We start from the raw sequence: 25,862 nt of genomic DNA on the forward strand, positions 1-25,862 counted from the left end.
TTATTACATGTTTCAGGACACACCGTACACTTCTCCAGAGTGGCTGTTGGCAATTTACATCCCGCCCATGAGCGTAGCAAGGCTCCCATGTCTCCATGGCCTGGCCTGCATTTCTGGTTTTTACACTTTTTTCAGCATGGCCCTTTTGACCGATGGCAAGCGAGACTTCTTTGTAGTGCCGATTTGCCTTTCCGGCTTGCTTGGTTGGCCAAAAAGGGCGTATGCGTTTTTTCCTGAATATATTCAGGAAAAAACGCATACGCCCTTTTTGGCCAAGGGCATCATTGTCGACGTTTTGCCGCTTTTCATGGGCTTTAAAGGCGAGTCGAATCTACCTCCTGAAATCTGTTTCCTGCAATTCTGCCTTGCTTTCAAATCCTCTTCGTTGCCTTACCTCAATATATTTGTGGACGAGAGTTATCCTTTATAACTCTGCAGGTTTGTGAATTGCAGTGCCCCTGAGCTCCATTTGTCAACTCGCTTGTTTGGGAGCTGGCCGCAAAAGCGCAGGATTGCTTCAGGCCCTATTCTGGTTCCGGAGGGGCAGGCTGAGCCTGTGGTTCATTCTTCTTCCTGATGGGAAAATAGAGTGACCTGTGCCTGTCCCAACACCGAGAGCTCGTCTCTCACTGCTTCCCCCTCTTCCCGTTCATCCTCAGGACAAATTGCAACCTGTACGAAACAGGAGGTTAACGGTGCTGATTCTCCAAGTAGGGAGATTGTTAGTAAAGCGGCTGGAATGGCGAACCTGAGCACAACGAGAGGAGAAGTGAGGTGCGTTTTAGAAACCTTTCCCGATCACACGGTGTACCATCTTCTGGGTTTCCCATGCATGTTTTCGATGTAGGAAGATGCCCTTGAACCTGGAGATTTGGGACCCATGGGATGGGTACCACGCAGTATTACTTTAAAGGGTCTGCGTTTGCTCACCCAACCTCAGCAATCCTCTCAGCCCCAAGAGTGTCCAGCCTAAGGTCTCATCCAGCTGTGAGTCTAGATATGGTCAATCCAGGTTGCATCAGAGCCCCTGAACGGATTTTGTAAGAATTTCTCTCTCTGTCACTGTCTTTGTTTTAGGGTTTTTTTTTTTAAGTAATTTATTTTTATAATGGGGTTTAGCTGCTTTTCACTGCTGTGTTTATGCCGCTTTACACCCTCTTGATTCACTTCCAGAGAGATATCAATACATAGGTTTTCAGATTCTTACTAGTCAGATATATTCTTGTGCGGTGAATAGGGGGTGTTGCGTCCAGTTCACTGAGCAGGGAGTAGGTCTTGTCTATTACATATTTGGCTTATGGAACGGTATCTGAGCTAATTTCAAACCCTTGTTTTATGCATCACCCCACCTGACCTTTCCCGTTAAGCAGCCATCGTGTGTTTTCTAAACGTGTGACTCTGTTCTGTTTTGTAATTCAGTTCAAGGGTAGCGATTTTGACATTCCCTCTGTACGTGATATCTTAGGATAAGTGTCTTTTTCTGTGTGACTTATTTCACTTAGAGTCATCGTACCTAAATCCACTCATCATGCTGCTACTAGCCTTATGACATTGATTTCATGGCTGAGGGATATTCCATTGTGCATAAGTACCACAACTTCTTCCTGAGCTATTTAAGGTGTACCAAAGTGTAGGTTCTTGTAAACAGAGCAGCCCTACACTTTGGGGTGCCTGTGTCTTGTGGCTTTTCAGTTTTCCCAATGTATACGCCCATGAGTGGAAGTGCCCTATGCTCTCTAAGCTGTGTTTATTACATGTTTCAGGACACACCGTACACTTCTCCAGAGTGGCTGTTGGCAATTTACATCCCGCCCATCAGCGTAGCAAGGCTCCCATGTCTCCATGGCCTGGCCTGCATTTCTGGTTTTTACACTTTTTTCAGCATGGCCCTTTTGACCGATGGCAAGCGAGACTTCTTTGTAGTGCCGATTTGCCTTTCCGGCTTGCTTGGTTGGCCAAAAAGGGCGTATGCGTTTTTTCCTGAATATATTCAGGAAAAAACGCATACGCCCTTTTTGGCCAAGGGCATCATTGTCGACGTTTTGCCGCTTTTCATGGGCTTTAAAGGCGAGTCGAATCTACCTCCTGAAATCTGTTTCCTGCAATTCTGCCTTGCTTTCAAATCCTCTTCGTTGCCTTCCCTCAATACATTTGTGGAAGAGAGTTATCCTTTATAACTCTGCAGGTTTGTGAATTGCAGTGCCCCTGAGCTCCATTTGTCAACTCGCTTGTTCGGGAGCTGGCCGCAAAAGCGCAGGATTGCTTCAGGCCCTATTCTGGTTCCGGAGGGGCAGGCTGAGCCTGTGGTTCATTCTTCTTCCTGATGGGAAAATAGAGTGATCTGTGCCTGTCCCAACACCGAGAGCTCGTCTCTCATTGGTTCCCCCTCTTCCCGTTTATCCTCAGGACAAATTGCAACCTGTACGAAACAGGAGGTTAACGGTGCTGATTCTCCAAGTAGGGAGATTGTTAGTAAAGCGGCTGGAATGGCGAACCCGAGCACAAGGAGAGGAGAAGTGAGGTGCGTTTTAGAAACCTTTCCCGATCACACGGTGTACCATCTTCTGGGTTTCCCATGCATGTTTTCGATGTAGGAAGATGCCCTTGAACCTGGAGATTTGGGACCCATGGGATGGGTACCACGCAGTATTACTTTAAAGGGTCTGCGTTTGCTCACCCAACCTCACCAATCCTCTCAGCCCCAAGAGTGTCCAGCCTAATGTCTCATCCAGCTGTGGGTCTAGATATGGTCAATCCAGGTTGCATCAGAGCCCCTGAACGGATTTTGTAAGAATTTCTCTCTCTGTCACTGTCTTTGTTTTAGGGGTTTTTTTTTTTAAGTAATTTATTTTTATAATGGGGTTTAGCTGCTTTTCACTGCTGTGTTGATGCCGCTTTACACCCTCTTGATTCACTTCCAGAGAGATATCAATACATAGGTTTTCAGATTCTTACTAGTCAGATATATTCTTGTGCGGTGAATAGGGGGTGTTGCGTCCAGTTCACTGAGCAGGGAGTAGGGCTTGTCTATTACATATTTGGCTTATGGAACGGTATCTGAGCTAATTTCAAACCCTTGTTTTATGCATCACCCCACCTGACCTTTCCCTTTAAGCAGCCATAGTGTGTTTTCTAAACGTGTGACTCTGTTCTGTTTTGTAATTCAGTTCAAGGGTAGCGATTTTGACATTCCCTCTGTACGTGATATCTTAGGATAAGTGTCTTTTTCTGTGTGACTTATTTCACTTAGAGTCATCGTACCTAAATCCACTCATCATGCTGCTACTAGCCTTATGACATTGATTTCATGGCTGAGGGATATTCCATTGTGCATAAGTACCACAACTTCTTCCTGGGCTATTTAAGGTGTACCGAAGTGGAGGTTCTTGTAAACAGAGCAGCCCTACACTTTGGGGTGCCTGTGTCTTGTGGCTTTTCAGTTTTCCCAATGTATACGCCCATGAGTGGAAGTGCCCTATGCTCTCTAAGCTGTGTTTATTACATGTTTCAGGACACACCGTACACTTCTCCAGAGTGGCTGTTGGCAATTTACATCCCGCCCATCAGCGTAGCAAGGCTCCCATGTCTCCATGGCCTGGCCTGCATTTCTGGTTTTTACACTTTTTTCAGCATGGCCCTTTTGACCGATGGCAAGCGAGACTTCTTTGTAGTGCCGATTTGCCTTTCCGGCTTGCTTGGTTGGCCAAAAAGGGCGTATGCGTTTTTTCCTGAATATATTCAGGAAAAAACGCATACGCCCTTTTTGGCCAAGGGCATCATTGTCGACGTTTTGCCGCTTTTCATGGGCTTTAAAGGCGAGTCGAATCTACCTCCTGAAATCTGTTTCTTGCAATTCTGCCTTGCTTTCAAATCCTCTTCGTTGCCTTCCCTCAATACATTTGTGGAAGAGAGTTATCCTTTATAACTCTGCAGGTTTGTGAATTGCAGTGCCCCTGAGCTCCATTTGTCAACTCGCTTGTTTGGGAGCTGGCCGCAAAAGCGCAGGATTGCTTCAGGCCCTATTCTGGTTCCGGAGGGGCAGGCTGAGCCTGTGGTTCATTCTTCTTCCTGATGGGAAAATAGAGTGATCTGTGCCTGTCCCAACACCGAGAGCTCGTCTCTCATTGGTTCCCCCTCTTCCCGTTTATCCTCAGGACAAATTGCAACCTGTACGAAACAGGAGGTTAACGGTGCTGATTCTCCAAGTAGGGAGATTGTTAGTAAAGCGGCTGGAATGGCGAACCCGAGCACAAGGAGAGGAGAAGTGAGGTGCGTTTTAGAAACCTTTCCCGATCACACGGTGTACCATCTTCTGGGTTTCCCATGCATGTTTTCGATGTAGGAAGATGCCCTTGAACCTGCAGATTTGGGACCCATGGGATGGGTAGCACGCAGTATTACTTTAAAGGGTCTGCGTTTGCTCACCCAACCTCACCAATCCTCTCAGCCCCAAGAGTGTCCAGCCTAATGTCTCATCCAGCTGTGGGTCTAGATATGGTCAATCCAGGTTGCATCAGAGCCCCTGAACGGATTTTGTAAGAATTTCTCTCTCTGTCACTGTCTTTGTTTTAGGGTTTTTTTTTAAAGTAATTTATTTTTGTAATGGGGTTTAGCTGCTTTTCACTGCTGTGCTTATGCCGCTTTACACCCTCTTGATTCACTTCCAGAGAGATATCAATACATAGGTTTTCAGATTCTTACTAGTCAGATATATTCTTGTGCGGTGAATAGGGGGTGTTGCGTCCAGTTCACTGAGCAGGGAGTAGGTCTTGTCTATTACATATTTGTCTTATGGAACGGTATCTGAGCTAATTTCAAACCCTTGTTTTATGCATCACCCCACCTGACCTTTCCCGTTAAGCAGCCATCGTGTGTTTTCTAAACGTGTGACTCTGTTCTGTTTTGTAATTCAGTTCAAGGGTAGCGATTTTGACATTCCCTCTGTACGTGATATCTTAGGATAAGTGTCTTTTTCTGTGTGACTTATTTCACTTAGAGTCATCGTACCTAAATCCACTCATCATGCTGCTACTAGCCTTATGACATTGATTTCATGGCTGAGGGATATTCCATTGTGCATAAGTACCACAACTTCTTCCTGGGCTATTTAAGGTGTACCGAAGTGGAGGTTCTTGTAAACAGAGCAGCCCTACACTTTGGGGTGCCTGTGTCTTGTGGATTTTCAGTTTTCCCAATGTATACGCCCATGAGTGGAAGTGCCCTATGCTCTCTAAGCTGTGTTTATTACATGTTTCAGGACACACCGTACACTTCTCCAGAGTGGCTGTTGGCAATTTACATCCCGCCCATCAGCGTAGCAAGGCTCCCATGTCTCCATGGCCTGGCCTGCATTTCTGGTTTTTACACTTTTTTCAGCATGGCCCTTTTGACCGATGGCAAGCGAGACTTCTTTGTAGTGCCGATTTGCCTTTCCGGCTTGCTTGGTTGGCCAAAAAGGGCGTATGCGTTTTTTCCTGAATATATTCAGGAAAAAACGCATACGCCCTTTTTGGCCAAGGGCATCATTGTCGACGTTTTGCCGCTTTTCATGGGCTTTAAAGGCGAGTCGAATCTACCTCCTGAAATCTGTTTCCTGCAATTCTGCCTTGCTTTCAAATCCTCTTCGTTGCCTTGCCTCAATATATTTGTGGACGAGAGTTATCCTTTATAACTCTGCAGGTTTGTGAATTGCAGTGCCCCTGAGCTCCATTTGTCAACTCGCTTGTTTGGGAGCTGGCCGCAAAAGCGCAGGATTGCTTCAGGCCCTATTCTGGTTCCGGAGGGGCAGGCTGAGCCTGTGGTTCATTCTTCTTCCTGATGGGAAAATAGAGTGACCTGTGCCTGTCCCAACGCCGAGAGCTCGTCTCTCACTGCTTCCCCCTCTTCCCGTTCATCCTCAGGACAAATTGCAACCTGTACGAAACAGGACGTTAACGGTGCTGATTCTCCAAGTAGGGAGATTGTTAGTAAAGCGGCTGGAATGGCGAACCTGAGCACAACGAGAGGAGAAGTGAGGTGCGTTTTAGAAACCTTTCCCGATCACACGGTGTACCATCTTCTGGGTTTCCCATGCATGTTTTCGATGTAGGAAGATGCCCTTGAACGTGGAGATTTGGGACCCATGGGATGGGTACCACGCAGTATTACTTTAAAGGGTCTGCGTTTGCTCACCCAACCTCACCAATCCTCTCAGCCCCAAGAGTGTCCAGCCTAAGGTCTCATCCAGCTGTGAGTCTAGATATGGTCAATCCAGGTTGCATCAGAGCCCCTGAACGGATTTTGTAAGAATTTCTCTCTCTGTCACTGTCTTTGTTTTAGGGTTTTCTTTTTTTAAGTAATTTATTTTTATAATGGGGTTTAGCTGCTTTTCACTGCTGTGTTTATGCCGCTTTACACCCTCTTGATTCACTTCCAGAGAGATATCAATACATAGGTTTTCAGATTCTTACTAGTCAGATATATTCTTGTGCGGTGAATAGGGGGTGTTGCGTCCAGTTCACTGAGCAGGGAGTAGGTCTTGTCTATTACATATTTGGCTTATGGAACGGTATCTGAGCTAATTTCAAACCCTTGTTTTATGCATCACCCCACCTGACCTTTCCCGTTAAGCAGCCATCGTGTGTTTTCTAAACGTGTGACTCTGTTCTGTTTTGTAATTCAGTTCAAGGGTAGCGATTTTGACATTCCCTCTGTACGTGATACCTTAGGATAAGTGTCTTTTTCTGTGTGACTTATTTCACTTAGAGTCATCGTACCTAAATCCACTCATCATGCTGCTACTAGCCTTATGACATTGATTTCATGGCTGAGGGATATTCCATTGTGCATAAGTACCACAACTTCTTCCTGAGCTATTTAAGGTGTACCAAAGTGTAGGTTCTTGTAAACAGAGCAGCCCTACACTTTGGGGTGCCTGTGTCTTGTGGATTTTCAGTTTTCCCAATGTATACGCCCATGAGTGGAAGTGCCCTATGCTCTCTAAGCTGTGTTTATTACATGTTTCAGGACACACCGTACACTTCTCCAGAGTGGCTGTTGGCAATTTACATCCCGCCCATCAGCGTAGCAAGGCTCCCATGTCTCCATGGCCTGGCCTGCATTTCTGGTTTTTACACTTTTTTCAGCATGGCCCTTTTGACCGATGGCAAGCGAGACTTCTTTGTAGTGCCGATTTGCCTTTCCGGCTTGCTTGGTTGGCCAAAAAGGGCGTATGCGTTTTTTCCTGAATATATTCAGGAAAAAACGCATACGCCCTTTTTGGCCAAGGGCATCATTGTCGACGTTTTGCCGCTTTTCATGGGCTTTAAAGGCGAGTCGAATCTACCTCCTGAAATCTGTTTCTTGCAATTCTGCCTTGCTTTCAAATCCTCTTCGTTGCCTTCCCTCAATACATTTGTGGAAGAGAGTTATCCTTTATAACTCTGCAGGTTTGTGAATTGCAGTGCCCCTGAGCTCCATTTGTCAACTCGCTTGTTCGGGAGCTGGCCGCAAAAGCGCAGGATTGCTTCAGGCCCTATTCTGGTTCCGGAGGGGCAGGCTGAGCCTGTGGTTCATTCTTCTTCCTGATGGGAAAATAGAGTGATCTGTGCCTGTCCCAACACCGAGAGCTCGTCTCTCATTGGTTCCCCCTCTTCCCGTTTATCCTCAGGACAAATTGCAACCTGTACGAAACAGGAGGTTAACGGTGCTGATTCTCCAAGTAGGGAGATTGTTAGTAAAGCGGCTGGAATGGCGAACCCGAGCACAAGGAGAGGAGAAGTGAGGTGCGTTTTAGAAACCTTTCCCGATCACACGGTGTACCATCTTCTGGGTTTCCCATGCATGTTTTCGATGTAGGAAGATGCCCTTGAACCTGCAGATTTGGGACCCATGGGATGGGTAGCACGCAGTATTACTTTAAAGGGTCTGCGTTTGCTCACCCAACCTCACCAATCCTCTCAGCCCCAAGAGTGTCCAGCCTAATGTCTCATCCAGCTGTGGGTCTAGATATGGTCAATCCAGGTTGCATCAGAGCCCCTGAACGGATTTTGTAAGAATTTCTCTCTCTGTCACTGTCTTTGTTTTAGGGGTTTTTTTAATAAGTAATTTATGTTTAGAATGGGGCTTGGCTGCTTTTCCCTGCTGTGTTGATGCCGCTTTACACCCTCTTGATTCACTTCCAGAGAGATATCAATACATAGGTTTTCAGATTCTTACTAGTCAGATATATTCTTGTGCGGTGAATAGGGGGTGTTGCGTCCAGTTCACTGAGCAGGGAGTAGGTCTTGTCTATTACATATTTGTCTTATGGAACGGTATCTGAGCTAATTTCAAACCCTTGTTTTATGTATCACCCCACCTGACCTTTCCCGTTAAGCAGCCATCGTGTGTTTTCTAAACGTGTGACTCTGTTCTGTTTTGTAATTCAGTTCAAGGGTAGCGATTTTGACATTCCCTCTGTACGTGATATCTTAGGATAAGTGTCTTTTTCTGTGTGACTTATTTCACTTAGAGTCATCGTACCTAAATCCACTCATCATGCTGCTACTAGCCTTATGACATTGATTTCATGGCTGAGGGATATTCCATTGTGCATAAGTACCACAACTTCTTCCTGGGCTATTTAAGGTGTACCGAAGTGGAGGTTCTTGTAAACAGAGCAGCCCTACACTTTGGGGTGCCTGTGTCTTGTGGATTTTCAGTTTTCCCAATGTATACGCCCATGAGTGGAAGTGCCCTATGCTCTCTAAGCTGTGTTTATTACATGTTTCAGGACACACCGTACACTTCTCCAGAGTGGCTGTTGGCAATTTACATCCCGCCCATCAGCGTAGCAAGGCTCCCATGTCTCCATGGCCTGGCCTGCATTTCTGGTTTTTACACTTTTTTCAGCATGGCCCTTTTGACCGATGGCAAGCGAGACTTCTTTGTAGTGCCGATTTGCCTTTCCGGCTTGCTTGGTTGGCCAAAAAGGGCGTATGCGTTTTTTCCTGAATATATTCAGGAAAAAACGCATACGCCCTTTTTGGCCAAGGGCATCATTGTCGACGTTTTGCCGCTTTTCATGGGCTTTAAAGGCGAGTCGAATCTACCTCCTGAAATCTGTTTCCTGCAATTCTGCCTTGCTTTCAAATCCTCTTCGTTGCCTTGCCTCAATATATTTGTGGACGAGAGTTATCCTTTATAACTCTGCAGGTTTGTGAATTGCAGTGCCCCTGAGCTCCATTTGTCAACTCGCTTGTTTGGGAGCTGGCCGCAAAAGCGCAGGATTGCTTCAGGCCCTATTCTGGTTCCGGAGGGGCAGGCTGAGCCTGTGGTTCATTCTTCTTCCTGATGGGAAAATAGAGTGACCTGTGCCTGTCCCAACGCCGAGAGCTCGTCTCTCACTGCTTCCCCCTCTTCCCGTTCATCCTCAGGACAAATTGCAACCTGTACGAAACAGGACGTTAACGGTGCTGATTCTCCAAGTAGGGAGATTGTTAGTAAAGCGGCTGGAATGGCGAACCTGAGCACAACGAGAGGAGAAGTGAGGTGCGTTTTAGAAACCTTTCCCGATCACACGGTGTACCATCTTCTGGGTTTCCCATGCATGTTTTCGATGTAGGAAGATGCCCTTGAACGTGGAGATTTGGGACCCATGGGATGGGTACCACGCAGTATTACTTTAAAGGGTCTGCGTTTGCTCACCCAACCTCACCAATCCTCTCAGCCCCAAGAGTGTCCAGCCTAAGGTCTCATCCAGCTGTGAGTCTAGATATGGTCAATCCAGGTTGCATCAGAGCCCCTGAACGGATTTTGTAAGAATTTCTCTCTCTGTCACTGTCTTTGTTTTAGGGTTTTCTTTTTTTAAGTAATTTATTTTTATAATGGGGTTTAGCTGCTTTTCACTGCTGTGTTTATGCCGCTTTACACCCTCTTGATTCACTTCCAGAGAGATATCAATACATAGGTTTTCAGATTCTTACTAGTCAGATATATTCTTGTGCGGTGAATAGGGGGTGTTGCGTCCAGTTCACTGAGCAGGGAGTAGGTCTTGTCTATTACATATTTGGCTTATGGAACGGTATCTGAGCTAATTTCAAACCCTTGTTTTATGCATCACCCCACCTGACCTTTCCCGTTAAGCAGCCATCGTGTGTTTTCTAAACGTGTGACTCTGTTCTGTTTTGTAATTCAGTTCAAGGGTAGCGATTTTGACATTCCCTCTGTACGTGATACCTTAGGATAAGTGTCTTTTTCTGTGTGACTTATTTCACTTAGAGTCATCGTACCTAAATCCACTCATCATGCTGCTACTAGCCTTATGACATTGATTTCATGGCTGAGGGATATTCCATTGTGCATAAGTACCACAACTTCTTCCTGAGCTATTTAAGGTGTACCAAAGTGTAGGTTCTTGTAAACAGAGCAGCCCTACACTTTGGGGTGCCTGTGTCTTGTGGATTTTCAGTTTTCCCAATGTATACGCCCATGAGTGGAAGTGCCCTATGCTCTCTAAGCTGTGTTTATTACATGTTTCAGGACACACCGTACACTTCTCCAGAGTGGCTGTTGGCAATTTACATCCCGCCCATCAGCGTAGCAAGGCTCCCATGTCTCCATGGCCTGGCCTGCATTTCTGGTTTTTACACTTTTTTCAGCATGGCCCTTTTGACCGATGGCAAGCGAGACTTCTTTGTAGTGCCGATTTGCCTTTCCGGCTTGCTTGGTTGGCCAAAAAGGGCGTATGCGTTTTTTCCTGAATATATTCAGGAAAAAACGCATACGCCCTTTTTGGCCAAGGGCATCATTGTCGACGTTTTGCCGCTTTTCATGGGCTTTAAAGGCGAGTCGAATCTACCTCCTGAAATCTGTTTCTTGCAATTCTGCCTTGCTTTCAAATCCTCTTCGTTGCCTTCCCTCAATACATTTGTGGAAGAGAGTTATCCTTTATAACTCTGCAGGTTTGTGAATTGCAGTGCCCCTGAGCTCCATTTGTCAACTCGTTTGTTCGGGAGCTGGCCGCAAAAGCGCAGGATTGCTTCAGGCCCTATTCTGGTTCCGGAGGGGCAGGCTGAGCCTGTGGTTCATTCTTCTTCCTGATGGGAAAATAGAGTGATCTGTGCCTGTCCCAACACCGAGAGCTCGTCTCTCATTGGTTCCCCCTCTTCCCGTTTATCCTCAGGACAAATTGCAACCTGTACGAAACAGGAGGTTAACGGTGCTGATTCTCCAAGTAGGGAGATTGTTAGTAAAGCGGCTGGAATGGCGAACCCGAGCACAAGGAGAGGAGAAGTGAGGTGCGTTTTAGAAACCTTTCCCGATCACACGGTGTACCATCTTCTGGGTTTCCCATGCATGTTTTCGATGTAGGAAGATGCCCTTGAACCTGCAGATTTGGGACCCATGGGATGGGTAGCACGCAGTATTACTTTAAAGGGTCTGCGTTTGCTCACCCAACCTCACCAATCCTCTCAGCCCCAAGAGTGTCCAGCCTAATGTCTCATCCAGCTGTGGGTCTAGATATGGTCAATCCAGGTTGCATCAGAGCCCCTGAACGGATTTTGTAAGAATTTCTCTCTCTGTCACTGTCTTTGTTTTAGGGGTTTTTTTAATAAGTAATTTATGTTTAGAATGGGGCTTGGCTGCTTTTCCCTGCTGTGTTGATGCCGCTTTACACCCTCTTGATTCACTTCCAGAGAGATATCAATACATAGGTTTTCAGATTCTTACTAGTCAGATATATTCTTGTGCGGTGAATAGGGGGTGTTGCGTCCAGTTCACTGAGCAGGGAGTAGGTCTTGTCTATTACATATTTGTCTTATGGAACGGTATCTGAGCTAATTTCAAACCCTTGTTTTATGTATCACCCCACCTGACCTTTCCCGTTAAGCAGCCATCGTGTGTTTTCTAAACGTGTGACTCTGTTCTGTTTTGTAATTCAGTTCAAGGGTAGCGATTTTGACATTCCCTCTGTACGTGATATCTTAGGATAAGTGTCTTTTTCTGTGTGACTTATTTCACTTAGAGTCATCGTACCTAAATCCACTCATCATGCTGCTACTAGCCTTATGACATTGATTTCATGGCTGAGGGATATTCCATTGTGCATAAGTACCACAACTTCTTCCTGGGCTATTTAAGGTGTACCGAAGTGGAGGTTCTTGTAAACAGAGCAGCCCTACACTTTGGGGTGCCTGTGTCTTGTGGATTTTCAGTTTTCCCAATGTATACGCCCATGAGTGGAAGTGCCCTATGCTCTCTAAGCTGTGTTTATTACATGTTTCAGGACACACCGTACACTTCTCCAGAGTGGCTGTTGGCAATTTACATCCCGCCCATCAGCGTAGCAAGGCTCCCATGTCTCCATGGCCTGGCCTGCATTTCTGGTTTTTACACTTTTTTCAGCATGGCCCTTTTGACCGATGGCAAGCGAGACTTCTTTGTAGTGCCGATTTGCCTTTCCGGCTTGCTTGGTTGGCCAAAAAGGGCGTATGCGTTTTTTCCTGAATATATTCAGGAAAAAACGCATACGCCCTTTTTGGCCAAGGGCATCATTGTCGACGTTTTGCCGCTTTTCATGGGCTTTAAAGGCGAGTCGAATCTACCTCCTGAAATCTGTTTCCTGCAATTCTGCCTTGCTTTCAAATCCTCTTCGTTGCCTTGCCTCAATATATTTGTGGACGAGAGTTATCCTTTATAACTCTGCAGGTTTGTGAATTGCAGTGCCCCTGAGCTCCATTTGTCAACTCGCTTGTTTGGGAGCTGGCCGCAAAAGCGCAGGATTGCTTCAGGCCCTATTCTGGTTCCGGAGGGGCAGGCTGAGCCTGTGGTTCATTCTTCTTCCTGATGGGAAAATAGAGTGACCTGTGCCTGTCCCAACGCCGAGAGCTCGTCTCTCACTGCTTCCCCCTCTTCCCGTTCATCCTCAGGACAAATTGCAACCTGTACGAAACAGGACGTTAACGGTGCTGATTCTCCAAGTAGGGAGATTGTTAGTAAAGCGGCTGGAATGGCGAACCTGAGCACAACGAGAGGAGAAGTGAGGTGCGTTTTAGAAACCTTTCCCGATCACACGGTGTACCATCTTCTGGGTTTCCCATGCATGTTTTCGATGTAGGAAGATGCCCTTGAACGTGGAGATTTGGGACCCATGGGATGGGTACCACGCAGTATTACTTTAAAGGGTCTGCGTTTGCTCACCCAACCTCACCAATCCTCTCAGCCCCAAGAGTGTCCAGCCTAAGGTCTCATCCAGCTGTGAGTCTAGATATGGTCAATCCAGGTTGCATCAGAGCCCCTGAACGGATTTTGTAAGAATTTCTCTCTCTGTCACTGTCTTTGTTTTAGGGTTTTCTTTTTTTAAGTAATTTATTTTTATAATGGGGTTTAGCTGCTTTTCACTGCTGTGTTTATGCCGCTTTACACCCTCTTGATTCACTTCCAGAGAGATATCAATACATAGGTTTTCAGATTCTTACTAGTCAGATATATTCTTGTGCGGTGAATAGGGGGTGTTGCGTCCAGTTCACTGAGCAGGGAGTAGGTCTTGTCTATTACATATTTGGCTTATGGAACGGTATCTGAGCTAATTTCAAACCCTTGTTTTATGCATCACCCCACCTGACCTTTCCCGTTAAGCAGCCATCGTGTGTTTTCTAAACGTGTGACTCTGTTCTGTTTTGTAATTCAGTTCAAGGGTAGCGATTTTGACATTCCCTCTGTACGTGATACCTTAGGATAAGTGTCTTTTTCTGTGTGACTTATTTCACTTAGAGTCATCGTACCTAAATCCACTCATCATGCTGCTACTAGCCTTATGACATTGATTTCATGGCTGAGGGATATTCCATTGTGCATAAGTACCACAACTTCTTCCTGAGCTATTTAAGGTGTACCGAAGTGTAGGTTCTTGTAAACAGAGCAGCCCTACACTTTGGGGTGCCTGTGTCTTGTGGCTTTTCAGTTTTCCCAATGTATACGCCCATGAGTGGAAGTGCCCTATGCTCTCTAAGCTGTGTTTATTACATGTTTCAGGACACACCGTACACTTCTCCAGAGTGGCTGTTGGCAATTTACATCCCGCCCATCAGCGTAGCAAGGCTCCCATGTCTCCATGGCCTGGCCTGCATTTCTGGTTTTTACACTTTTTTCAGCATGGCCCTTTTGACCGATGGCAAGCGAGACTTCTTTGTAGTGCCGATTTGCCTTTCCGGCTTGCTTGGTTGGCCAAAAAGGGCGTATGCGTTTTTTCCTGAATATATTCAGGAAAAAACGCATACGCCCTTTTTGGCCAAGGGCATCATTGTCGACGTTTTGCCGCTTTTCATGGGCTTTAAAGGCGAGTCGAATCTACCTCCTGAAATCTGTTTCCTGCAATTGTGCCTTGCTTTCAAATCCTCTTCGTTGCCTTCCCTCAATATATTTGTGGACGAGAGTTATCCTTTATAACTCTGCAGGTTTGTGAATTGCAGTGCCCCTGAGCTCCATTTGTCAACTCGCTTGTTTGGGAGCTGGCCGCAAAAGCGCAGGATTGCTTCAGGTCCTATTCTGCTTCCGAGGGGGCAGGCTGAGCCTGTGGTTCATTCTTCTTCCTGATGGGAAAATAGAGTGACCTGTGCCTGTCCCAACACCTAGAGCTCGTCTCTCATTGGTTCCCCCTCTTCCCGTTCATCCTCAGGACAAATTGCAACCTGTACGAAACAGGAGGTTAACGGTGCTGATTCTCCAAGTAGGGAGATTGTTAGTAAAGCGGCTGGAATGGCGAACCCGAGCACAAGGAGAGGAGAAGTGAGGTGCGTTTTAGAAACCTTTCCCGATCACACGGTGTACCATCTTCTGGGTTTCCCATGCATGTTTTCGATGTAGGAAGATGCCCTTGAACCTGGAGATTTGGGACCCATGGGATGGGTACCACGCAGTATTACTTTAAAGGGTCTGCGTTTGCTCACCCAACCTCACCAATCCTCTCAGCCCCAAGAGTGTCCAGCCTAATGTCTCATCCAGCTGTGGGTCTAGATATGGTCAATCCAGGTTGCATCAGAGCCCCTGAACGGATTTTGTAAGAATTTCTCTCTCTGTCACTGTCTTTGTTTTAGGGGTTTTTTTTTTAAGTAATTTATTTTTATAATGGGGTTTAGCTGCTTTTCACTGCTGTGTTGATGCCGCTTTACACCCTCTTGATTCACTTCCAGAGAGATATCAATACATAGGTTTTCAGATTCTTACTAGTCAGATATATTCTTGTGCGGTGAATAGGGGGTGTTGCGTCCAGTTCACTGAGCAGGGAGTAGGGCTTGTCTATTACATATTTGGCTTATGGAACGGTATCTGAGCTAATTTCAAACCCTTGTTTTATGCATCACCCCACCTGACCTTTCCCTTTAAGCAGCCATAGTGTGTTTTCTAAACGTGTGACTCTGTTCTGTTTTGTAATTCAGTTCAAGGGTAGCGATTTTGACATTCCCTCTGTACGTGATATCTTAGGATAAGTGTCTTTTTCTGTGTGACTTATTTCACTTAGAGTCATCGTACCTAAATCCACTCATCATGCTGCTACTAGCCTTATGACATTGATTTCATGGCTGAGGGATATTCCATTGTGCATAAGTACCACAACTTCTTCCTGGGCTATTTAAGGTGTACCGAAGTGGAGGTTCTTGTAAACAGAGCAGCCCTACACTTTGGGGTGCCTGTGTCTTGTGGCTTTTCAGTTTTCCCAATGTATACGCCCATGAGTGGAAGTGCCCTATGCTCTCTAAGCTGTGTTTATTACATGTTTCAGGACACACCGTACACTTCTCCAGAGTGGCTGTTGGCAATTTACATCCCGCCCATCAGCGTAGCAAGGCTCCCATGTCTCCATGGCCTGGCCTGCATTTCTGGTTTTTACACTTTTTTCAGCATGGCCCTTTTGACCGATGGCAAGCGAGACTTCTTTGTAGTGCCGATTTGCCTTTCCGGCTTGCTTGGTTGGCCAAAAAGGGCGTATGCGTTTTTTCCTGAATATATTCAGGAAAAAACGCATACGCCCTTTTTGGCCAAGGGCATCATTGTCGACGTTTTGCCGCTTTTCATGGGCTTTAAAGGCGAGTCGAATCTACCTCCTGAAATCTGTTTCTTGCAATTCTGCCTTGCTTTCAAATCCTCTTCGTTGCCTTCCCTCAATACATTTGTGGAAGAGAGTTATCCTTTATAACTCTGCAGGTTTGTGAATTGCAGTGCCCCTGAGCTCCATTTGTCAACTCGCTTGTTTGGGAGCTGGCCGCAAAAGCGCAGGATTGCTTCAGGCCCTATTCTGGTTCCGGAGGGGCAGGCTGAGCCTGTGGTTCATTCTTCTTCCTGATGGGAAAATAGAGTGACCTGTGCCTGTCCCAACGCCGAGAGCTCGTCTCTCACTGCTTCCCCCTCTTCCCGTTCATCCTCAGGACAAATTGCAACCTGTACGAAACAGGAGGTTAACGGTGCTGATTCTCCAAGTAGGGAGATTGTTAGTAAAGCGGCTGGAATGGCGAACCCGAGCACAAGGAGAGGAGAAGTGAGGTGCGTTTTAGAAACCTTTCCCGATCACACGGTGTACCATCTTCTGGGTTTCCCATGCATGTTTTCGATGTAGGAAGATGCCCTTGAACCTGGAGATTTGGGACCCATGGGATGGGTACCACGCAGTATTACTTTAAAGGGTCTGCGTTTGCTCACCCAACCTCACCAATCCTCTCAGCCCCAAGAGTGTCCAGCCTAATGTCTCATCCAGCTGTGGGTCTAGATATGGTCAATCCAGGTTGCATCAGAGCCCCTGAACGGATTTTGTAAGAATTTCTCTCTCTGTCACTGTCTTTGTTTTAGGGTTTTTTTTTAAAGTAATTTATTTTTGTAATGGGGTTTAGCTGCTTTTCACTGCTGTGCTTATGCCGCTTTACACCCTCTTGATTCACTTCCAGAGAGATATCAATACATAGGTTTTCAGATTCTTACTAGTCAGATATATTCTTGTGCGGTGAATAGGGGGTGTTGCGTCCAGTTCACTGAGCATGGAGTAGGTCTTGTCTATTACATATTTGGCTTATGGAACGGTATCTGAGCTAATTTCAAACCCTTGTTTTATGCATCACCCCACCTGACCTTTCCCGTTAAGCAGCCATCGTGTGTTTTCTAAACGTGTGACTCTGTTCTGTTTTGTAATTCAGTTCAAGGGTAGCGATTTTGACATTCCCTCTGTACGTGATATCTTAGGATAAGTGTCTTTTTCTGTGTGACTTATTTCACTTAGAGTCATCGTACCTAAATCCACTCATCATGCTGCTACTAGCCTTATGACATTGATTTCATGGCTGAGGGATATTCCATTGTGCATAAGTACCACAACTTCTTCCTGGGCTATTTAAGGTGTACCGAAGTGGAGGTTCTTGTAAACAGAGCAGCCCTACACTTTGGGGTGCCTGTGTCTTGTGGATTTTCAGTTTTCGCAATGTATACGCCCATGAGTGGAAGTGCCCTATGCTCTGTAAGCTGTGTTTATTACATGTTTCAGGACACACCGTACACTTCTCCAGAGTGGCTGTTGGCAATTTACATCCCGCCCATGAGCGTAGCAAGGCTCCCATGTCTCCATGGCCTGGCCTGCATTTCTGGTTTTTACACTTTTTTCAGCATGGCCCTTTTGACCGATGGCAAGCGAGACTTCTTTGTAGTGCCGATTTGCCTTTCCGGCTTGCTTGGTTGGCCAAAAAGGGCGTATGCGTTTTTTCCTGAATATATTCAGGAAAAAACGCATACGCCCTTTTTGGCCAAGGGCATCATTGTCGACGTTTTGCCGCTTTTCATGGGCTTTAAAGGCGAGTCGAATCTACCTCCTGAAATCTGTTTCCTGCAATTCTGCCTTGCTTTCAAATCCTCTTCGTTGCCTTACCTCAATATATTTGTGGACGAGAGTTATCCTTTATAACTCTGCAGGTTTGTGAATTGCAGTGCCCCTGAGCTCCATTTGTCAACTCGCTTGTTTGGGAGCTGGCCGCAAAAGCGCAGGATTGCTTCAGGCCCTATTCTGGTTCCGGAGGGGCAGGCTGAGCCTGTGGTTCATTCTTCTTCCTGATGGGAAAATAGAGTGACCTGTGCCTGTCCCAACACCGAGAGCTCGTCTCTCACTGCTTCCCCCTCTTCCCGTTCATCCTCAGGACAAATTGCAACCTGTACGAAACAGGACGTTAACGGTGCTGATTCTCCAAGTAGGGAGATTGTTAGTAAAGCGGCTGGAATGGCGAACCTGAGCACAACGAGAGGAGAAGTGAGGTGCGTTTTAGAAACCTTTCCCGATCACACGGTGTACCATCTTCTGGGTTTCCCATGCATGTTTTCGATGTAGGAAGATGCCCTTGAACCTGGAGATTTGGGACCCATGGGATGGGTACCACGCAGTATTACTTTAAAGGGTCTGCGTTTGCTCACCCAACCTCAGCAATCCTCTCAGCCCCAAGAGTGTCCAGCCTAAGGTCTCATCCAGCTGTGAGTCTAGATATGGTCAATCCAGGTTGCATCAGAGCCCCTGAACGGATTTTGTAAGAATTTCTCTCTCTGTCACTGTCTTTGTTTTAGGGTTTTTTTTTTTAAGTAATTTATTTTTATAATGGGGTTTAGCTGCTTTTCACTGCTGTGTTTATGCCGCTTTACACCCTCTTGATTCACTTCCAGAGAGATATCAATACATAGGTTTTCAGATTCTTACTAGTCAGATATATTCTTGTGCGGTGAATAGGGGGTGTTGCGTCCAGTTCACTGAGCAGGGAGTAGGTCTTGTCTATTACATATTTGGCTTATGGAACGGTATCTGAGCTAATTTCAAACCCTTGTTTTATGCATCACCCCACCTGACCTTTCCCGTTAAGCAGCCATCGTGTGTTTTCTAAACGTGTGACTCTGTTCTGTTTTGTAATTCAGTTCAAGGGTAGCGATTTTGACATTCCCTCTGTACGTGATATCTTAGGATAAGTGTCTTTTTCTGTGTGACTTATTTCACTTAGAGTCATCGTACCTAAATCCACTCATCATGCTGCTACTAGCCTTATGACATTGATTTCATGGCTGAGGGATATTCCATTGTGCATAAGTACCACAACTTCTTCCTGAGCTATTTAAGGTGTACCAAAGTGTAGGTTCTTGTAAACAGAGCAGCCCTACACTTTGGGGTGCCTGTGTCTTGTGGATTTTCAGTTTTCCCAATGTATACGCCCATGAGTGGAAGTGCCCTATGCTCTCTAAGCTGTGTTTATTACATGTTTCAGGACACACCGTACACTTCTCCAGAGTGGCTGTTGGCAATTTACATCCCGCCCATGAGCGTAGCAAGGCTCCCATGTCTCCATGGCCTGGCCTGCATTTCTGGTTTTTACACTTTTTTCAGCATGGCCCTTTTGACCGATGGCAAGCGAGACTTCTTTGTAGTGCCGATTTGCCTTTCCGGCTTGCTTGGTTGGCCAAAAAGGGCGTATGCGTTTTTTCCTGAATATATTCAGGAAAAAACGCATACGCCCTTTTTGGCCAAGGGCATCATTGTCGACGTTTTGCCGCTTTTCATGGGCTTTAAAGGCGAGTCGAATCTACCTCCTGAAATCTGTTTCCTGCAATTGTGCCTTGCTTTCAAATCCTCTTCGTTGCCTTCCCTCAATATATTTGTGGACGAGAGTTATCCTTTATAACTCTGCAGGTTTGTGAATTGCAGTGCCCCTGAGCTCCATTTGTCAACTCGCTTGTTTGGGAGCTGGCCGCAAAAGCGCAGGATTGCTTCAGGTCCTATTCTGCTTCCGAGGGGGCAGGCTGAGCCTGTGGTTCATTCTTCTTCCTGATGGGAAAATAGAGTGACCTGTGCCTGTCCCAACACCTAGAGCTCGTCTCTCATTGGTTCCCCCTCTTCCCGTTCATCCTCAGGACAAATTGCAACCTGTACGAAACAGGAGGTTAACGGTGCTGATTCTCCAAGTAGGGAGATTGTTAGTAAAGCGGCTGGAATGGCGAACCCGAGCACAAGGAGAGGAGAAGTGAGGTGCGTTTTAGAAACCTTTCCCGATCACACGGTGTACCATCTTCTGGGTTTCCCATGCATGTTTTCGATGTAGGAAGATGCCCTTGAACCTGGAGATTTGGGACCCATGGGATGGGTACCACGCAGTATTACTTTAAAGGGTCTGCGTTTGCTCACCCAACCTCACCAATCCTCTCAGCCCCAAGAGTGTCCAGCCTAATGTCTCATCCAGCTGTGGGTCTAGATATGGTCAATCCAGGTTGCATCAGAGCCCCTGAACGGATTTTGTAAGAATTTCTCTCTCTGTCACTGTCTTTGTTTTAGGGGTTTTTTTTTTTAAGTAATTTATTTTTATAATGGGGTTTAGCTGCTTTTCACTGCTGTGTTGATGCCGCTTTACACCCTCTTGATTCACTTCCAGAGAGATATCAATACATAGGTTTTCAGATTCTTACTAGTCAGATATATTCTTGTGCGGTGAATAGGGGGTGTTGCGTCCAGTTCACTGAGCAGGGAGTAGGGCTTGTCTATTACATATTTGGCTTATGGAACGGTATCTGAGCTAATTTCAAACCCTTGTTTTATGCATCACCCCACCTGACCTTTCCCTTTAAGCAGCCATAGTGTGTTTTCTAAACGTGTGACTCTGTTCTGTTTTGTAATTCAGTTCAAGGGTAGCGATTTTGACATTCCCTCTGTACGTGATATCTTAGGATAAGTGTCTTTTTCTGTGTGACTTATTTCACTTAGAGTCATCGTACCTAAATCCACTCATCATGCTGCTACTAGCCTTATGACATTGATTTCATGGCTGAGGGATATTCCATTGTGCATAAGTACCACAACTTCTTCCTGGGCTATTTAAGGTGTACCGAAGTGGAGGTTCTTGTAAACAGAGCAGCCCTACACTTTGGGGTGCCTGTGTCTTGTGGCTTTTCAGTTTTCCCAATGTATACGCCCATGAGTGGAAGTGCCCTATGCTCTCTAAGCTGTGTTTATTACATGTTTCAGGACACACCGTACACTTCTCCAGAGTGGCTGTTGGCAATTTACATCCCGCCCATCAGCGTAGCAAGGCTCCCATGTCTCCATGGCCTGGCCTGCATTTCTGGTTTTTACACTTTTTTCAGCATGGCCCTTTTGACCGATGGCAAGCGAGACTTCTTTGTAGTGCCGATTTGCCTTTCCGGCTTGCTTGGTTGGCCAAAAAGGGCGTATGCGTTTTTTCCTGAATATATTCAGGAAAACACGCATACGCCCTTTTTGGCCAAGGGCATCATTGTCGACGTTTTGCCGCTTTTCATGGGCTTTAAAGGCGAGTCGAATCTACCTCCTGAAATCTGTTTCTTGCAATTCTGCCTTGCTTTCAAATCCTCTTCGTTGCCTTCCCTCAATACATTTGTGGAAGAGAGTTATCCTTTATAACTCTGCAGGTTTGTGAATTGCAGTGCCCCTGAGCTCCATTTGTCAACTCGCTTGTTTGGGAGCTGGCCGCAAAAGCGCAGGATTGCTTCAGGCCCTATTCTGGTTCCGGAGGGGCAGGCTGAGCCTGTGGTTCATTCTTCTTCCTGATGGGAAAATAGAGTGATCTGTGCCTGTCCCAACACCGAGAGCTCGTCTCTCATTGGTTCCCCCTCTTCCCGTTTATCCTCAGGACAAATTGCAACCTGTACGAAACAGGAGGTTAACGGTGCTGATTCTCCAAGTAGGGAGATTGTTAGTAAAGCGGCTGGAATGGCGAACCCGAGCACAAGGAGAGGAGAAGTGAGGTGCGTTTTAGAAACCTTTCCCGATCACACGGTGTACCATCTTCTGGGTTTCCCATGCATGTTTTCGATGTAGGAAGATGCCCTTGAACCTGCAGATTTGGGACCCATGGGATGGGTAGCACGCAGTATTACTTTAAAGGGTCTGCGTTTGCTCACCCAACCTCACCAATCCTCTCAGCCCCAAGAGTGTCCAGCCTAATGTCTCATCCAGCTGTGGGTCTAGATATGGTCAATCCAGGTTGCATCAGAGCCCCTGAACGGATTTTGTAAGAATTTCTCTCTCTATCACTGTCTTTGTTTTAGGGTTTTTTTTTAAAGTAATTTATTTTTGTAATGGGGTTTAGCTGCTTTTCACTGCTGTGCTTATGCCGCTTTACACCCTCTTGATTCACTTCCAGAGAGATATCAATACATAGGTTTTCAGATTCTTACTAGTCAGATATATTCTTGTGCGGTGAATAGGGGGTGTTGCGTCCAGTTCACTGAGCAGGGAGTAGGTCTTGTCTATTACATATTTGTCTTATGGAACGGTATCTGAGCTAATTTCAAACCCTTGTTTTATGCATCACCCCACCTGACCTTTCCCGTTAAGCAGCCATCGTGTGTTTTCTAAACGTGTGACTCTGTTCTGTTTTGTAATTCAGTTCAAGGGTAGCGATTTTGACATTCCCTCTGTACGTGATATCTTAGGATAAGTGTCTTTTTCTGTGTGACTTATTTCACTTAGAGTCATCGTACCTAAATCCACTCATCATGCTGCTACTAGCCTTATGACATTGATTTCATGGCTGAGGGATATTCCATTGTGCATAAGTACCACAACTTCTTCCTGGGCTATTTAAGGTGTACCGAAGTGGAGGTTCTTGTAAACAGAGCAGCCCTACACTTTGGGGTGCCTGTGTCTTGTGGATTTTCAGTTTTCCCAATGTATACGCCCATGAGTGGAAGTGCCCTATGCTCTCTAAGCTGTGTTTATTACATGTTTCAGGACACACCGTACACTTCTCCAGAGTGGCTGTTGGCAATTTACATCCCGCCCATCAGCGTAGCAAGGCTCCCATGTCTCCATGGCCTGGCCTGCATTTCTGGTTTTTACACTTTTTTCAGCATGGCCCTTTTGACCGATGGCAAGCGAGACTTCTTTGTAGTGCCGATTTGCCTTTCCGGCTTGCTTGGTTGGCCAAAAAGGGCGTATGCGTTTTTTCCTGAATATATTCAGGAAAAAACGCATACGCCCTTTTTGGCCAAGGGCATCATTGTCGACGTTTTGCCGCTTTTCATGGGCTTTAAAGGCGAGTCGAATCTACCTCCTGAAATCTGTTTCTTGCAATTCTGCCTTGCTTTCAAATCCTCTTCGTTGCCTTCCCTCAATACATTTGTGGAAGAGAGTTATCCTTTATAACTCTGCAGGTTTGTGAATTGCAGTGCCCCTGAGCTCCATTTGTCAACTCGCTTGTTCGGGAGCTGGCCGCAAAAGCGCAGGATTGCTTCAGGCCCTATTCTGGTTCCGGAGGGGCAGGCTGAGCCTGTGGTTCATTCTTCTTCCTGATGGGAAAATAGAGTGATCTGTGCCTGTCCCAACACCGAGAGCTCGTCTCTCATTGGTTCCCCCTCTTCCCGTTTATCCTCAGGACAAATTGCAACCTGTACGAAACAGGAGGTTAACGGTGCTGATTCTCCAAGTAGGGAGATTGTTAGTAAAGCGGCTGGAATGGCGAACCCGAGCACAAGGAGAGGAGAAGTGAGGTGCGTTTTAGAAACCTTTCCCGATCACACGGTGTACCATCTTCTGGGTTTCCCATGCATGTTTTCGATGTAGGAAGATGCCCTTGAACCTGGAGATTTGGGACCCATGGGATGGGTAGCACGCAGTATTACTTTAAAGGGTCTGCGTTTGCTCACCGAACCTCACCAATCCTCTCAGCCCCAAGAGTGTCCAGCCTAATGTCTCATCCAGCTGTGGGTCTAGATATGGTCAATCCAGGTTGCATCAGAGCCCCTGAACGGATTTTGTAAGAATTTCTCTCTCTGTCACTGTCTTTGTTTTAGGGGTTTTTTTAATAAGTAATTTATGTTTAGAATGGGGCTTGGCTGCTTTTCCCTGCTGTGTTGATGCCGCTTTACACCCTCTTGATTCACTTCCAGAGAGATATCAATACATAGGTTTTCAGATTCTTACTAGTCAGATATATTCTTGTGCGGTGAATAGGGGGTGTTGCGTCCAGTTCACTGAGCAGGGAGTAGGTCTTGTCTATTACATATTTGTCTTATGGAACGGTATCTGAGCTAATTTCAAACCCTTGTTTTATGTATCACCCCACCTGACCTTTCCCGTTAAGCAGCCATCGTGTGTTTTCTAAACGTGTGACTCTGTTCTGTTTTGTAATTCAGTTCAAGGGTAGCGATTTTGACATTCCCTCTGTACGTGATATCTTAGGATAAGTGTCTTTTTCTGTGTGACTTATTTCACTTAGAGTCATCGTACCTAAATCCACTCATCATGCTGCTACTAGCCTTATGACATTGATTTCATGGCTGAGGGATATTCCATTGTGCATAAGTACCACAACTTCTTCCTGGGCTATTTAAGGTGTACCGAAGTGGAGGTTCTTGTAAACAGAGCAGCCCTACACTTTGGGGTGCCTGTGTCTTGTGGATTTTCAGTTTTCCCAATGTATACGCCCATGAGTGGAAGTGCCCTATGCTCTCTAAGCTGTGTTTATTACATGTTTCAGGACACACCGTACACTTCTCCAGAGTGGCTGTTGGCAATTTACATCCCGCCCATCAGCGTAGCAAGGCTCCCATGTCTCCATGGCCTGGCCTGCATTTCTGGTTTTTACACTTTTTTCAGCATGGCCCTTTTGACCGATGGCAAGCGAGACTTCTTTGTAGTGCCGATTTGCCTTTCCGGCTTGCTTGGTTGGCCAAAAAGGGCGTATGCGTTTTTTCCTGAATATATTCAGGAAAACACGCATACGCCCTTTTTGGCCAAGGGCATCATTGTCGACGTTTTGCCGCTTTTCATGGGCTTTAAAGGCGAGTCGAATCTACCTCCTGAAATCTGTTTCTTGCAATTCTGCCTTGCTTTCAAATCCTCTTCGTTGCCTTCCCTCAATACATTTGTGGAAGAGAGTTATCCTTTATAACTCTGCAGGTTTGTGAATTGCAGTGCCCCTGAGCTCCATTTGTCAACTCGCTTGTTTGGGAGCTGGCCGCAAAAGCGCAGGATTGCTTCAGGCCCTATTCTGGTTCCGGAGGGGCAGGCTGAGCCTGTGGTTCATTCTTCTTCCTGATGGGAAAATAGAGTGATCTGTGCCTGTCCCAACACCGAGAGCTCGTCTCTCATTGGTTCCCCCTCTTCCCGTTTATCCTCAGGACAAATTGCAACCTGTACGAAACAGGAGGTTAACGGTGCTGATTCTCCAAGTAGGGAGATTGTTAGTAAAGCGGCTGGAATGGCGAACCCGAGCACAAGGAGAGGAGAAGTGAGGTGCGTTTTAGAAACCTTTCCCGATCACACGGTGTACCATCTTCTGGGTTTCCCATGCATGTTTTCGATGTAGGAAGATGCCCTTGAACCTGCAGATTTGGGACCCATGGGATGGGTAGCACGCAGTATTACTTTAAAGGGTCTGCGTTTGCTCACCCAACCTCACCAATCCTCTCAGCCCCAAGAGTGTCCAGCCTAATGTCTCATCCAGCTGTGGGTCTAGATATGGTCAATCCAGGTTGCATCAGAGCCCCTGAACGGATTTTGTAAGAATTTCTCTCTCTATCACTGTCTTTGTTTTAGGGTTTTTTTTTAAAGTAATTTATTTTTGTAATGGGGTTTAGCTGCTTTTCACTGCTGTGCTTATGCCGCTTTACACCCTCTTGATTCACTTCCAGAGAGATATCAATACATAGGTTTTCAGATTCTTACTAGTCAGATATATTCTTGTGCGGTGAATAGGGGGTGTTGCGTCCAGTTCACTGAGCAGGGAGTAGGTCTTGTCTATTACATATTTGTCTTATGGAACGGTATCTGAGCTAATTTCAAACCCTTGTTTTATGCATCACCCCACCTGACCTTTCCCGTTAAGCAGCCATCGTGTGTTTTCTAAACGTGTGACTCTGTT

This window comes from Eubalaena glacialis, chromosome 5 (assembly GCF_028564815.1).
Source record: "Eubalaena glacialis isolate mEubGla1 chromosome 5, mEubGla1.1.hap2.+ XY, whole genome shotgun sequence".
Classification (NCBI taxonomy): Eukaryota; Metazoa; Chordata; class Mammalia; order Artiodactyla; family Balaenidae; genus Eubalaena; species Eubalaena glacialis.